This window comes from Arachis ipaensis, chromosome B8 (genome assembly GCF_059453495.1).
Source record: "Arachis ipaensis isolate K30076 ecotype BB chromosome B8, ASM5945349v1, whole genome shotgun sequence".
NCBI classification, from domain to species: domain Eukaryota; kingdom Viridiplantae; phylum Streptophyta; class Magnoliopsida; order Fabales; family Fabaceae; genus Arachis; species Arachis ipaensis.
In genome coordinates, this window is record NC_142443.1 from 65,863,296 (window position 1) to 65,879,258 (window position 15,963).

At 40.0% G+C, this 15,963-nt stretch overlaps 1 non-coding gene across 1 annotated transcript; it reads left to right on the forward strand.

Moving 5' to 3' along the window:
• Window positions 1-608: 608 nt before the first annotated feature.
• On the forward strand, window positions 609-716 carry LOC148548405 (small nucleolar RNA R71). Its single transcript, XR_015898887.1, has one exon. It is a non-coding gene; the product is annotated as a small nucleolar RNA R71 (small nucleolar RNA).
• The last annotated feature ends 15,247 nt before the right edge of the window (window positions 717-15,963 follow it).

Genomic DNA, 15,963 nt, shown 5'->3' on the forward strand with positions numbered 1-15,963 from the left:
ACAGTGGCCTTAGATAGATCAGAGACTAAGTTTGCTAAATTAGATGTATTTTGTTCAGAGTTCTCTGTCTGTTGCTGAGTGGATGATGGAAAAGGTTTACTATTGTTAAACCTATTTCTTCCACCATTATTAAAGCCTTGTTGAGGCCTTTGTTGATCCTTCCATGAGAGATTTGGGTGATTTCTCCATGAGGGGTTATAGGTGTTTCCATAAGGTTCACCCATGTAATTCACCTCTGCTATTGCAGGGTTTTTAGGATCATAAGCTTCTTCTTCAGAAGTTGCCTCTTGAGTACTGTTGGATGCAGCTTGCATTCCATTCAGACTCTGAGAAATCATATTGACTTGCTGAGTCAATATTTTATTCTGAGCCAATATGGCATTCAGAGTATCAATTTCAAGAACTCCCTTCTTCATAGGCGTCCCATTACTCACAGGATTCCTCTCAGAAGTGTACATGAACTGGTTATTAGCAACCATGTCAATGAGTTCTTGAGCTTCTGCAGGCGTTTTCTTTAGGTGTATGGATCCACCTACAGAAGTATCCAATGACATTTTAGCCGATTCGGATAGACCATCATAGAATATATCCAGGATGGTCCATTCTGAAAGCATGTCAGAAGGACACTTTTTGGTCAGTCCTTTGTATCTCTCCCAAGCTTCATAGAGGGATTCACCTTCTTTCTGTCTGAAGGTCTGAACATCCACTCTAAGCTTACTCAGCTTTTGAGGAGGAAAGAACTTGGCTAAGAAAGCCTTGACCAGCTTATCCCAAGAGTTCAGGCTATCCTTAGGTTGAGAGTTCAACCATATTCTAGCTCTGTCTCTCACAGCAAAAGGGAAAAGCATGAGCCTGTAGACTTCAGGATCTACTCCATTAGTCTTAACAGTATCTCAGATCTGCAAGAATTCAGTTAAAAACTAAAAAGGATCTTCAGATGGAAGTCCATGAAACTTGCAGTTCTGCTGCATCAGAGAAACTAATTGAGGTTTCAGCTCAAAATTGTTTGCTCCAATGGCAGGAATGGAGATGCTTCTTCCATGTAAATTAGAATTAGGTGCAGTAAAGTTGATGACAAGTCATCTTAGCCTATTTTAACTAGCCTTTTTCTTTTGTTTTCAATTGAATTATGCACTTTCTTGAGCCATAAGCAAGCCAATTGGGTAGATTTTCATGTTTCCTTTGAGTTAATCAACCATGTATGAATTCATGCTATTTCATGAGGTTTTATGCTAAAATTGTCACATATTATGAAAGAATGAATATCTCATGATTTTGAGCATAGCTTTGATGAGTTTGGTTGATTAATGATAGGTGAAGAAAGCTTGGAGAAAGGTTGAAGCAAAGAGGAATGGCTAGAAGTGAAGAATGGAATAAGTGAAATTGAACCTGGAGGCATGAAGTTAGCCCTAACGTTAGCCCCCTAACTTGGAGGCTAACGTTGGGCATGAAGATTACTCCCTGGGCTCCCCACGTTTGAGCCAACATTAGCCCCCTAACTTGGAGGCTAACGTTGGCAAGAGAATTCCTCCCTGGGCCACCAACGTTTGCGCCAACGTTAGGGGTCTAACTTTGACCGTAACGTTGGCACATCAATTACAAAGGGGGAAGGAGCCAACGTTTGCGCCAACGTTAGCCCCCTAACTTGGAGGCTAACGTTGGCGCCACACACCACAAGGCATACAAGGGGTATACTTCCAACAAGAATAACTTGAGCTACAGAGCTCCAAATGAGGTGATTCAAGAAGCATTGGAAAGTAGGAATCAAGAGCTTTCCAAGCATATATAGCACTGCATGGTGGACACTAAAATTGAGGGAGAAAACTGCCTTGCAATATGCATAAATGAACATGGTGGCAACATGCAGTGAGGCCACTTGACCTCTGCACCTTCGATGGAGTATAACTCGAGCTGTAGAGCTCTAATTGATGTGCTCCCAACGGCATTGGAAAGTAGACATCCAGGGCTTTCCAAAAATGTATAATAGTATGGGGTGAAAAATACATTTGAGCCTCCAAAACTGGCGTTTTCGCCAACGTTTGAGGGCTAACGTTACCTCAAACGCTGCACACCAAAGCCAGCGACCATGCCCTCTTCAAATGATCATAACTTGAGTTGTAGATGTCCAATTGAAGTGATTTTAAGTGGGTTAGAAAGCTGACATTCAGAGCTTTCCAACCATATATGATAGTCTATATTGGACATAAAATTGGCAACATGACAAGAGGACAAAGTTGGCGCCATGAACATGCATAAGGGAGGCCAACGTTAGGGTCAAAGTTAGACCCCTAACGTTGGCACCAACGTCCATACCAGCAGATTGTGTTTGCTGATGTGAAAAGTTGGAGCCAAAGTTAGACCCCTAACTTTGGCTCAAACTTTAGGTCCAACTTTGGCTAACCTCAAACCCGGTTCAATTGGTTCACTTTGGTTCTTCTTCAAACTCCAAGAGCAATCAACCAAGGCCTTTTTCAACCCAATTCCACCAAGAGCAAAGGCCCATGATCATCACTCAAAGGCACAAGAGATAGTTAGAATAGGAATTTCATTTCAATTGTAATTTGTTTTGAATTTCATTTTCATTTTGTAAAGCCTATATAAGGCATCATTTTCATATTAGTAAGGAGGCGAGCTCCACTAGGGAGCATTAGGAATAGAGAACTCTCTCTCTTTAGTTTTTTTTTTGTTTTGAATCTTGAATTGAGATTGGAAGGAATTCTGTTTTCATTCTCTATTTGCAACGTCTCTTTACTTCTTCTGCAATCTTTCTTTTAATTCTCTGCAACTTTCCTTTTATTGAATCAAGGAAGGGCTTGAGATCTAGACTTGTTTTCTAGTCTCTTGGATCCCCTGAGATCTTCACTTGTCTTTCTAGATTTCACAATTGATTTGAGTTCTCTCGCTGATTTACTTTCTGCTACAATTCCCTTCTCTGCAATTTTTACTTCCTGTTGCATTGCTTCCAATTTACATTTCCTGCACATTTACATTTTCTGCAATTTAAATATCCAGTTGCTTGATCTATTGCTCTCTTTAATTTCCCTGCACCCCACTCCCCTTTACATTTAATGAAATTTATCTTTCTTGCAATTTAAGATTCTTGCAATTTACATTTCTTGCTCTTTAAGTTACTTGCAATTTTACTTTCTGCACTTTAATTTTCCTTGTCATTTACATTCTGTTGGCTTCAATTGTCACTCAAATCACTCAATGTTAGCTTGACTAAACTAATCACCCACTAAAGTTGCTTGATCCATCAATCCCTGTGGGATCGACCTCACTCCCGTGAGTTATTATTACTTGATGCGACCCGGTGCACTTGCCGGTTAGATTTGTGTGTTTTGGGAGAAATTTATTTTTCACCAAAATATCTCATCAAAAGTCACCAAGCATCCTCCTTGCATTATTATTATTTTTGGCTGCCATCTCCTCTTCCTATTCGAAAATTTCTGAAAGGTGCTTGCTGGATTGTTGTAATTTAGCTTCTCTTAGTTTCCTCTTTAGAGTCCTTTCAGGTTCTGGATCTGCTTCAACAAGAATGTTCTTGTCCTTGCTCCTGCTCATATGAAAAAGAGGGACAGAAAATTAATAATAATAGGGGTCCTTTTTACCACAATATAGAGGTCCTTGTGTGAGTAGAAAAAAATTCGAACACAGATGGAAGAGGGGGTTCGAATTTAGGTGAGATGAAGTGTTAGTAGATGAATAAATAAATAGAAGGAGATAAGAGAGAGAGAGAATTTTCGAAAATAGTTTTTGAAAAAGGTTAGTAATTTTTCGAAAATTAAAATCAAAAATTAAAATAATTAGTTAATTAAAAAGAAATTTTGAAAAAGAGGGAAGATATTTTCGAAAATTAGAGAGAGAGGGAGTTAGTTAGGTAGTTTTGAAAAAGATAAGAAACAAACAAAAAGTTAGTTAGTTAGTTGAAACAAATTTTGAAAGTCAATTTTTAAAAGATAAGAAGATAAAAAGTTAGAAAAGATATTTTAAAATCAAATTTTTGAAAAAGATATGATTTTGAAAAAGATAAGATAGAAAGATATTTTTGAAAAGATATGATTGAAATTAGTTTTGAAAAAGATTTGATTTTTAAAATCACAATTAATGACTTGATTCACAAGAAATCACAAGATATGATTCTAGAACTCAAAGTTTGAATCTTTCTTAACAAGCAAGTAACAAACTTGAAATTTTTGAATCAAAACATTAATTGATGATGTTATTTTCGAAAATTAGGAGATAAAGATAAGAAAAAGATTTTTGACAAATATTTTTAAAATTTTTGAAATTAAATGAGAAGAAAAAGGGGAAGATATTTTTTTGATTTTTGAATTTTTTTATGATGAGAGAGAAAAACATAAAAATGATGCAATGCATGAAAATTTTGGATCAAAACAATGAATGCATGCAAGAATGCTATGAATGTCAAGATGAACACCAAGAACACTTTGAATGTCAAGATGAACATCAAGAACTTATTTTTGAAAAATTTTTAATGCAAAGAAAACATGCAAGACACCAAACTTAAAAATTTTTCATGTATAGACACTATGGATGCAAGAATGCATATGAAAAACAAGAAAAGATACAAAACATGAAAACATCAAGATCAAACAAGAAGACTTACCAAGAACAACTTGAAGATCAAGAAGAACACTATGAATGCATGAATTTTTCGAAAAATGTAAGATGAATATGCAATCGACACCAAACTTTCAACTTGACTCAAGACTCAAACAAGAAACATGAAATATTTTTTATTTTTATGATTTTTTTTATTTTTTTGGATTTTTCGAAAATTAATGTGAAAAAGAAAAATAAGGATTCCAAAATTTTTTTAATATGAATTCCAGGAATCTTGTGCTCTTTAGTCTAAAGCTCCAATCTGAGGGTTAGGCATGGCTTAATAGCCAGCCAAGCTTTAGTATGCTATTACATGCATTTAAGTGATTAGTTGAATCCTCAGTCCAAAGGAATTTGGACATGGCTTCACAGCCAGCCAGGATTCAACAAATCATCATGAAACACTAGAATTCATTCTTAAAAATTCTGAACAAAAATATATTTTTTGAAAACATATTTTTTTCCAAAACAGATGAGAAATGTTTTGAAAGGTTTTTGAAAAATTTTTGAAAATAAAACAAAAAGAAAATTACCTAATCTGAGCAACAAGATGAACCGTCAGTTGTCCAAACTCGAACAATCCCCGACAACGGCGCCAAAAACTTGGTGCACGAAATTGTGATCTCAGGCAACGGCGCCAGAAACTCTATACGCACGTCTTAATAAATTGTTTTTCATTCACAACTTCGATACAACTAACCAGCAAGTGCACTGGGTCGTCCAAGTAATAAACCTTACGTGAGTAAGGGTCGATCCCACGGAGATTGTTGGTATGAAGCAAGCTATGGTCACCTTGTAGATCTCAGTCAGGCGGATATAAAATAGTTATGGAGTTTTGGAAAATATATAATAAAATAAGGATAGAAATACTTATGTAAATCATTGGTGAGAATTTCAGACAAGCGCATAGAGATGCATTCGTTCCTCTGAACCTCTGCTTTCCTGCTGTCTTCATCCAATCAATCTTACTCCTTTCCATGGCTGGCTTTATGTAAGGACATCACCGTTGTCAATGGCTACTTTTAATCCTCTCTGGAAAATGGTCCGATGCGCTGTCACTGCATGGCTAATCGTCTGGAGGCATCACCCTTGTCAATGGCTGCATCCTATCCTCTTGTGAAAATGGTCCAAATGCTCTGTCACAGCACGACTAATCATCTGAGGTTCTCGATCATACTGGAATAGGATTCACCCTCCTTTTGCGTCTGTCACTACGCCCAGCACTCGCGAGTTTGAAGTTTGTCACAGTCATTCAATCCCAGAGTCCTACTTGGAATACCACAGACAAGGTTTAGACTTTCCGGACTCTCATGAATGCCGCCATCAATCTAGCTTAGACCACGAAGATTCTGATTAAGAGATCCAAGAGATGCTCATTCAATCTAAAGTAGAACAGAAGTGGTTGTCAGGCATGCGTTCATAGGGAATGATGATGATTGTCACGCTCATCACATTCAGGTTGAAGTGCGAATGAACATCTTAGAAGCGGAACAAGTTGAATTGAATAGAAAAACAGTAGTACTTTGCATTAATCTTTGAGGAACAGCAGAGCTCCACACCTTAATCTATGGAGTGTAGAAACTCTACCATTGAAAATACATAAGTGAAAGGTTCAGGCATGGCCGAATGGACAGCCCCCATGATCTAAGAACAAAACGTCCGAGGATGTCTAATACAATAGTAAACAGTCCTATTTATAATAAACTAGTTACTAGGGTTTACAGAAGCAAGTAATTGATGCATAAATCCACTTCCGGGGCCCACATGGTGTGTGCTTGGGCTGAGCTTGAATGTTACACATGCAGAGGCTCTTTCTGGAGTTGAACGCCAGGTTATAACGTATTTCTGGCGTTCAACTATGGTTTGTGACGTGTTTCTGGCGTTTAACTCCAGACAGCAGCGTAGAACTGGCGTTCAACGCCCTTTTACGTCGTCTAAAATCGGCCAAAGTATGGACTATTATATATTTATGGAAAGCATTGGATGTCTACTTTCCAACGCAATTGGAAGCGCGTCATTTTGAGTTCTGTAGCTCCAGAAAAACCACTTTGAGTGTAGGGAGGTCAGAATCCAACAGCATCAGCAGTCCTTTTTCTACCTCTGAATCTGATTTTTGCTCAAGTCCCTCAATTTCAGCCAGAAAATACCTGAAAGCATAGAAAAACACACAAACTCATAGTAAAGTCCAGAAATGTGAATTTAACATAAAAACTAATGAAAACATCCCTAAAAGTAACCAGATTCTCCTAAAAACATACTAAAAACAGTGCCAAAAAGCGTATAAATTATCCGCTCATCACCTATCAAGCAATTGAGAGATTTCCAGGCAGCCTATTCTACTGTCAGGCATGATAGTACTGATGAAACTTCAATTTTGCTGAAAGCTTTCCCGTTTTCTCTCGAGGGAAAAGCAAGAGAGTGGTACTACACTTAACCTCTAGCAAATGTATCCAACTGGGATACACTCAGAAAGGAGTTTTTGGAGAAATTTTTTCCATCTGAAGTCACTGATAAACTGAGGAAGGATATTTCCACAATTGTTCAGGATGACAATGAGACTCTCTTTGAATACTCGGAGCACTTCAATAATCTTCTGGAAGCATGGCCCCACCACATGATTGACAAGATAGTGTTACTTAGCTATATCACACAGGGCATGAGGCCCCAAGATAAGACCACATTGGAAAGTGCTAGCAATGGGTCTATGAAGAAGTACAAGACCACTGATGAGGCTTGGCAATTGATCAGTGATTTAGCTGAATCTACTAGGAACCACAGACAAAAGCAAGGCCGTTCAAAAGCCGTTGCAGAAGTATCCTCTAGCAGAGAGACTGCGGCTCTAGCTCAGAGTATATGTGAGATGACCAACTTGCTGAAGCAGATGCAATTGAATCAACAACAAGCTCAGCAAGCTCAACCTCCTTCGCCACAGCAAAACCAACAATTAGTCCCACAAAAAAATTGCGGAATCTGTGCTGATTATAGCCAATACACTGATGAATTCCCGCAGCTCCAACAAGAAGACAACATGGTGGCATCCACTCATAACTTCTATGACCGCCCCAACCAAGGGTACAATCAAAGTGGAAATAATAACCATGGATGGCAGGACAATTCTAACCAGAATTGGAGGGACAACAATAACAGAGGAGGCAGAGATAATCAGGGAAATCAGAGATGGAATAATAACAACAACAGGCAGCAGAATCAACCTTACAGAGCACCTCACCTGAGGCAAAACCAAGGACCACAGAACAATCAACAGCAGACCTCTCAATTTACTCATTCTTCTGTATCTCCTAATGAAGAGCTACTACAATCTTTTGAGCGAAGACAACAGACCATGGAAAGTAACATCATGAATAGTATTAATGCCAGTCTGAATGGTCTCACCTCTACTTTGCAAGCTCTTATGTCACAGATTGGATCAACGCAAAATTCCAGTAACCAACCTTCAAGCTCCACTGGATTCCCCTCTCAACCATTACCCAATCCAAAGGGAGGCATTAATGCCATCACCCTAAGGTCTGGAACCACACTGCAGGAGAGGAATCAGGAGGAACCAAGCCCACCAGAACACACCTCAGCTGAAGAGGTAGTAGAAATAGAAGATGTTGAAGAGGAAGAGGACATACAGAACATAGCGGAAGAAAAAATAGCTCAACCACAGGAGGAAGCACCAAAAGGCGCAGACACCACGGAAAACACTACTCCTATTCCATTTCCACAACTTGCAAGGAAGCCCAGGAAGCAGCTAGAACCCGACCCCAAAATGGTAGAAATATTCAAAAAGGTTGAGGTAACTGTTCCTCTTTTTGATGTTATTCAGCAGGTACCTAAATATGCAAAGTTTCTAAAAGACTTATGTATCCATAAAGACAAAATTAATGAATTAGAAACTATTCCTTTAGGTAATTCTATATCTGCTTTAATGGGAGGATTACCTGAAAAATGTAGTGATCCAGGTCCTTGTATAGTTAGCTGTAGTATTGGTGGTGTAGTAATTTATGATTGCATGTGTGATTTAGGAGCATGTGTCAGTATAATGCCTTTGTCTATATATGATATTTTGAGGCTCCCTCCCTTAAAAAGGTCGGCAGCTCGTTTTGTGTTAGCAGATAAAAGCATTATTACAGTGGCTGGAGTTGCTGAAGATGTTTTAGTGAACATTAAAGGGCTTATATTTTCCACTGATTTTTATATCTTGGAGATGCCCCATAATGATTCAGATAAGCCATCATCAATCCTACTTGGAAGACCATTCCTGAAGATATCAAAATTCAAATTGGATGCCTTTTCAGGAACAAACTCCTTTGAAATAGATGGCCGCATAGTAATCTTCAATCTGAATGGAATCATTAACAACCCTCCAGAAGATCGTTCTATCTTTCAGTGTGATGTCATAGATGAAAGTGTAGCTGAAGTTCACAAGGAAGAGTTTGAAGAGAGGCACACTGGACAAGGTCCAAGTGTGGGGACCCTTTTAACTGACAATGAGGGCACTTCGTCATTTTCACAAGCTCCAGATAATCCAACGCCTGCCCATGATCAAACGTTAGAATTGAAACCCCTCCCTCCGCATCTCAAATATGCTTATCTCGAAGATGAGCAGAGGTTTCCAGTTATCATTGCAAGGGAACTTACTTCTCAATAAGAACAGTTACTTGATGTGCTGAGGAAGCATAAGAAGGCAATTGGGTGGAGCTTGGCAGACATAGTAGGCATAAACCCTCAAGTATGTGAGCACAGAATATTTTTAGAAGAGGGAGCAAGACCTGTCCGTCAACCCCAAAGAAGATTGAATCCCACCATCTTGGAAGTTGTCAAAAAGGAAGTGACTAGACTATTGGAAGCCGGTATCATATATCCCATTTCAGACAGTGAATGGGTAAGCCCAGTACAGGTGGTGCCCAAGAAGTCTGGAGTCACTACAGTGAAGAATGAGCATGGAGAGCTCATAGCAACTAGAGTTCAGAATGCTTGGAGAGTCTGCATTGATTATAGGAGTCTCAACCAAGCTACCCGTAAGGATCACTACCCACTTCCATTCATTGATCAAATGCTGGATCGCCTGTCAGGTAAATCACATTATTGCTTTTTAGATGGTTACACAGGTTATTTCCAGATTCATATAGCTCCTGAGGATCAGGAAAAGACTACTTTTACATGTCCTTTTGGGACTTGTGCTTACAAGAGAATGCCTTTTGGCTTGTGCAATGCACCAGCTACCTTCCAAAGGTGCATGATGAGTCTTTTCTCTGACCTTATTGAGGACTGTATGGAAGTTTTTATGGATGATTTTAGCATTTATGGTGATTCTTTTAGCCTTTGCTTAGATGGATTATCTAGAGTATTAGATAGATGTGTTAATACAAACCTGGTATTAAATTTCGAAAAATGTCACTTTATGGTAAAACAAGGGATTGTATTAGGACATGTGATATCTAATAATGGAATTTCTGTAGACCCAGCAAAGGTGAATGTTATTTCTAGTTTACCTTACCCCTCTTCTGTGAGGGAAGTCCGTTCGTTCCTTGGCCATGCAGGTTTTTACAGGAGATTTATTAAGGACATTAGTAAGGTCGCACTTCCCTTATCCAGATTACTACAGAAGGATATTGAGTTCGAGTTCAGTGAGGATTGCAAACAAGCATTTGATAAGCTGAAGACTGCTTTGACTCAAGCTCTAATTGTGAGAGGACCAGACTGGAGCCAGCCGTTTAAAATCATGTGCGATGCTTCCAACCATGCAGTAGGAGCAGCGCTGGCTCAGCGTGAAGGTAAGGATCCTTTCGTTATCACTTATGCGTCTAAGACTTTAGACACTACCCAGTCCAATTATACTACTACTGAGAAATAGCTTCTTGCTATTGTTTTTGCTCTGGATAAATTCCGAGCTTATTTACTTGGTACTAGAGTAGTAGTGTATTCGGACCATACAGCTTTAAAGTATCTATTAGCTAAAAAGGAATCCAAACCAAGACTCATACGTTGGATACTGCTGTTACAAGAATTTGATTTAGAAATAAAGGATAGGAGTGGTAATCAGAATTTAGTGGCAGACCACTTGAGTCGCCTTGAGCATATTAAGGATGATTCTACTCCTATAGATGATAATTTTCCTTTTGGTAACCTGCAAGCAGTATCTGAGGTAGTCCCTTGGTATGCACCTGTTGCTAATTATTTAGTTAGCCGCACATTTCCTCCAAATTTTTCTAAGCGTCAAAGAGACAAGCTGAAAAGTGGGTCTAAATATTATACATGGGATGACCCATATTTATGGAGATGTGGCGCTGATCAAGTAATTAGACGTTGTGTGCCTCAATCAGAATTCCAGTCCATTTTAGAGGCCTGTCACTCATCTGAGAGTGGAGGACATTTTGGTCCTCAAAGAACAGCTAGAAAGATCTTAGACTGTGGATTCTGGTGGCCTACTCTTTTTAGAGACGCTGCTGAGTTTTGTAAATCTTGTCTTCCATGCCAGAAATTTGGTAATATATCCAGGAGGGATGAGATGCCTCAACAAATTATGCTTTTCTGTGAAATTTTTGATGTTTGGGGGCATTGACTTCATGGGTCCATTTCCAAACTCTAATGGATATTTTTATATATTGTAAGCTGTGGATTATGTTTTCAAATGGGTGGAAGCAATTCCTACCCGCACTGATGATGCTAACACTGTTGTTTCCTTTGTGAGAAACCATATTATATGTCGCTTCGGATCACCACGAGCAATCGTGAGTGACCAAGGCACCCATTTTTGTAACAGGAGACTAACAGGATTAATGAAGAAGCATGGGATAATTCATAAAGTTGCAACAGCTTGCCATCCCCAAACTAATGGGCAAGCCGAGGTGTCAAATAGAGAAATTAAGCGTATCTTGCAAAAGATAGTAAAGCCTCATAGAAAAGACTGGAGCACCAAGCTATAAGATGCACTCTGGGCATATAGAACAGCATACAAGACACCCATTGGGATGAGTCCTTTCCGCTTGGTTTATGAAAAAGCTTGTCATCTCCCAGTTGAAGTAGAACACAGAGTTTTTTGGGCAGTTAAGGAGTGCAACATGGGAATTGAGAAAGCCGGAGCTGAAAGGAAGTTGCAACTGCAGGAACTGGAGAGCCTTCGCCTATAAGCTTATGAAAACTCCAGAATATACAAGGAAAAGATGAAGGCTGTACATGATCAAAACATCAAGAAGAAAGAGTTCCAACCTGGGAATTTAGTCCTCCTTTACAAATCTCGACTAAGGCTCATGCCAGGCAAGTTGAGATCAAGATGGGAAGGTCCATACAGAGTAGAGAAGGCCGAACCGTACAAAGTTTATCACCTAAGCCACCCTTCAAGCTCTGAACTTATTAAGGTTAATGGACAACGCCTGAAGCTATACCATGGCGAGAAGATGCAGAGAAACAAGGAGCTTGAGATCTTCCTCTTGGAAGATCCCCACATAGAAGAAGATTGAGCTATTGGAGCGTCCAACTTACGGACGTTAAAGCAAAGTGCTAGGTGGGAGACAACCCACCATGGTATGATCGTTCTTTTCTTTATTTTATTTTTTTTCCTATTCAATAATTCTTCTCTTTCTTAATACTTTTGTGCATCTATATTTAAATGTTTTTAATTCCAAAAAAAAAAATTTTGCTACGCGACGCGATCGCATCAACGACGCGTCCGCATCACACGGAGAGTGAAGAAAAATAAAAATGAACAGAAAGTTACGCTGGAGTGTGGCTGGAGGCGTGCCAATGGCACAAATCAACCCACGCGACCGCGTCGCTGACGCGTTCGCGTCGCATGGGAATCATGGCCTCCCACGCGACCGCGTGCCCCATGCGGCCGTGTGCCCTGAGTTTTCGACGTAAAATGGTGCACAATAAAATATTGTGCGAGAGTGATGCTGGATTGGTGCTGGAAGCACAATCCTTAACACGCGACCGCGTCGCCGACGCGGCCGCGTCATCCATTTTCTGGCGCGCACTCACGCGATCGCGTGACCCACGCGATCGCGCCGTCCCAATTTTGGCAAATAAATTAATTTGAACAGAGAGTTGTGCTGGTGCGGGGCTGCACTCGCGCCAGAAGCATAACATGGGTCACGCGACCGCGTGACCGACGCGATCGCGTCACCATACTTGAAGCGCATCCACGCGAACGCGTGCCCCACGCGGCCGCGTCGCATGCGCCTCACAGCTCAACCAAAAATTGCCACATATCTTATCTTTCTCTCCTCCAAATCCTAAATTTTCTTTTCCTTCCTTATTTCTTCCTTCTCCCTTCCCCCTTCTATCTCACCTTCCACTCTCTATCTCTCTCACCTCCATTAACAAGGTTTTACTTTCTTCCTCTCTCTTTCTTTTTCTATCATTCTTATTATTTTATATGTATTTTCTTTTCCTTTCTTTTTCTTTTTATTATTCATCTTTTCTTTCTTTTTCTTTTCCTTTTTACATGGTGTTAGAAATTTACTTGTTTTTCTTTTTTTTGAGTCATTATCCCTCATTATATGCTTGTGGATTGTTGCAAATTGTTTGATAGTTATTTTTATTCTATTTAAGGGATTGCTTGCATGTTCACCTTCATATTTTCTATACCCTATTCAACATGCATGCTATGTGTTTGTGAAAAAAGCTCAAATGGCATTATGCACTTCTCTATGTTGTTATACTATTCAATGCTTGCTTTTCACAACTTTCCTTTACTATTGTATTAATTGAATTTAATTGTCAATACAAACGTGATGGTTTGTTACAAAGTATTGCTTGGTCTATGCTACTCATGCCCTTTGCCGGCATGCCAATAAACACCTTGCAGTCACTTGTCTTTATATGCACTAGCTATTTTCCATTGTTGGCTTTTCACGTATACTTGCGAGCATGTGATAATGTCAGTATATCTTAATGTGCACCCATCACCCTCTTTTCCGTTTCCTTCCTTGCTGTATATCTCTTTGAATTTAATTTACTTTCTCTTCCCTTCTTTCAGGATGGCCACCAAGAAAGGAAAAGAGAAAGCTACTTCCAAACCACCAGCAAGAAGAGGAACTAAAAGAGCATTAGTGGCAGAGCCTTCTTCAACCGCAGTCAAGCCCTCAACAAAAAAGAGTTAAGAGGATAATAAAGGTTGATGAGAAGGAGAAAGCCTTTCCAGCAAAGGACACTGCGCGATTTCCCAATCGCTACTGTGAGCATATGTTCCCTATCCTGGCAGAAAGAAACTATAACAATGAATACCTTCTTATCCTCCCGTCCAATATTGCTTCCTTTGTTGAGCCGCAAATTGAACGACGACAATGGGGTTTCCTACGGAGACAGCCAAGGTAGGTCAATCTTTCTTGGGTAGTTGAGTTCTACTCTAACTTCTACATGCCATCCCTGCCGTCTGTTTATGTCCGGCAGAAGCAAGTCCCTATCACAGAAGAGGCCATTCAGCAAGCTCTAAGTCTTTCCCCTATTCCAGAAGGAATGGACGCCTTCCAAGAAGCCGCACTTAAGCGCCAGAGGTACCAATTTGACTGGGACTCCGTTCTCGGAGTTATCGCATTACCTGGCAGCTATTGGATCTACGGATACCACCGTACCCGCCCTAAGAGAATCTTGGCTTCAGCACTTACCTTGGAGGCTCGCGTATGGGCATAGATCATGTCCCATTACGTCTTTCTGAGCACTCATGAGTCCTCCTTCACTGCGGACATGGCTGTTCTACTTTGGTGCATCCTTACAGACCAACCTCTGAATCTCTCAAGACATATCCAGAATGCTATGGAACACGTACAAATTGCGGACAACTTACCTTTTCCCGCCTTGGTCTCAGATCTTGTCTCAGCAGCAGGAGTCTCCTACAAAGCTGGGGACACCAAAGCCGTGCTTCCACGGGATGATCAGTATGTCCCTAATGGGAAATACCTCAGACTCCCAGCAGCCAATACAAGCCTTCCTACTACTCCAGTTGAAGATAATCCTTCTTCAACACCACAAGCACCTACAACTAATGAATTGCTCCAGCAGATAATCGAAAGGTTGGATCGGCAAGAACAGAAAGCAAAGATGAGAGAGCGCCGTAACGAGCGCCGATTCAAACACCTCAAGGAGCTACTCAAGGGACACTTCAGGGACTTGGATACCCCGGACTCCACTTCTTTTACCAGCACAGGGAGCCATGATGATCCTAATTGTGGAGATACTGCTACCAGCCCACCCTTGTTCCTGACAAACGGCACCGAGGACGGTGCAAAGCCTTAAGTGTGGGGAGGTCGGTCAGTACCTGACTTCTGGAGGTAATTTCTTTTCCCTAGCACCAATAACTAGGATATTTTAGTTAGATTTTCTTTCTTTTATAGAATAAGAATAAATTGCATAGGTTAGGATAGTTGCATGCATGTTCTACTTGATTGAAAAGACAATAAGTTTCTTTTAAGACTCTATCTTTGGAACAAAATTTCACTAATTTTTCAAAATTTTATGATAAATTTGCTTGAGTTGTATTTGGAACATGATATTTGAGCTAAAGAACACACAACCTGTGAAAGATTTGAGCCTTTATGTATGGTTACATTATTTAACCATAATTATTTCATTCTTGTGTGTTTACTTCTCTATGATTGTAATCTATATTTTGTTTTATCTTATATGTCCAATATTTATTATATTTGCATGCTTGCACATGATTGAGGCCATTATTTGTTTAAACTCACTTATCCAAATTAAGCCTATCCTTTTCAATTACTTTTGTTAACCACTTTGAGCCTTTAAATCCCATTTGTTCTATATTTTACCACATTACTAACCTTAAGCCACTACAAGAAAACAGCTCTATTGCCACGTTTTTAAAGCGTGGTGAAAAGCTGAAAAAAGCGTGGCGATAGCTTTTCGCCACGCTTTTTGAGCTACCGCCACGCTTTTGAAAGGGTGGCCTATCAAAGGGTGGCGATTGCTCTATCGCCACACTTTTGGTGACCTATTGCCACGCTTTATTTTTTGCCACGTTTTTGCAAATTGTCCCGCTTAAAAAACGTGGCCATATGCAAGAGATACGGCCACGCTTTTAAAGCGTGGCCATAGAGAGATACGGCCACGCTTTTAAAGCGTGGCGATAGAAGGAGATACGGCCACGCTTTTAAAACGTGGCGATAGCGGGAGATACGGCCACGCTTTTAAAGCCTGGCGATAGCGAGAGATACAGCCACGCTTTAAAAGCGTGACGATAGGGAGATACGGCCACGCTTTAAAAGCGTGGCGATAGCCTTGTCAAATTTAAAAAAAAAATCTTTTTTTTAAATTTCAACCCTTTTGTATTACCAATCCTATAAATATAGTATGCAATTTTTATTACAAGAT